Source organism: Arachis ipaensis, chromosome B07, assembly GCF_000816755.2.
Source record: "Arachis ipaensis cultivar K30076 chromosome B07, Araip1.1, whole genome shotgun sequence".
NCBI classification, from domain to species: domain Eukaryota; kingdom Viridiplantae; phylum Streptophyta; class Magnoliopsida; order Fabales; family Fabaceae; genus Arachis; species Arachis ipaensis.
The window spans coordinates 1,401,992-1,402,760 of NC_029791.2; positions in this window are offsets into that span (position 1 = coordinate 1,401,992).

The window sequence follows — 769 nt, forward strand, 5'->3', positions numbered from 1 at the left end:
GAAATTCCTTGATCATATAAAAAAAAAAAAAAACAAACTTTAAGATCAATGTCAAAATAGGTAGCTGAAGTTTTGCATCCAACTCATCATGTGACTCGGTATATCAAATAATATTATGTAACAGTATCTTATGGTGACATGAAAAAGACTAAGGAAATCTACTCACATAATTGATATTAAAATATGTGATGTAAATCAATTTCAAACATATACAGCTCCTATTTCTCATTATTGAGCATATATAAATATATAGCTAGCTAGAATGCATTATTGCTACAAAAATGGACAATCCTTATCATATGTCTTAATCAATGTGATTAATGCACATACATCAAATGTGACTTCTTCTAAATCCACGTACGCTTAGCTTGATCAATAATTTTGTCTACCAAATTATATATAGGAACTCACGTGGATGCTCTTTCTTACCCTTGACATGTAACAATCTCCACCTTTATTTATTTCTTACTAATTCTTGCACATCTTGGAATTTTCTCTCTTTGTATTATTGCTTTAGTTTTATTATTATTTCATGCATGAATCGGTGTACTTTGTAGGACACCAAGGACAGTCTTAGTATTTTTTGTAGGACTATATTATCTTAATATATATGGACTATACTATATACTAATGTTATGTAGCTTTTGTCCCTTAGGATTAGTCTCATCAAGTTTGGAAGGTTCCTCCATTTACAATAATATTGCTCCACCGATATTGGTTTAAATAATTAATAAGAGGTTGGATATTAAAATAATCATGTTATATGTAC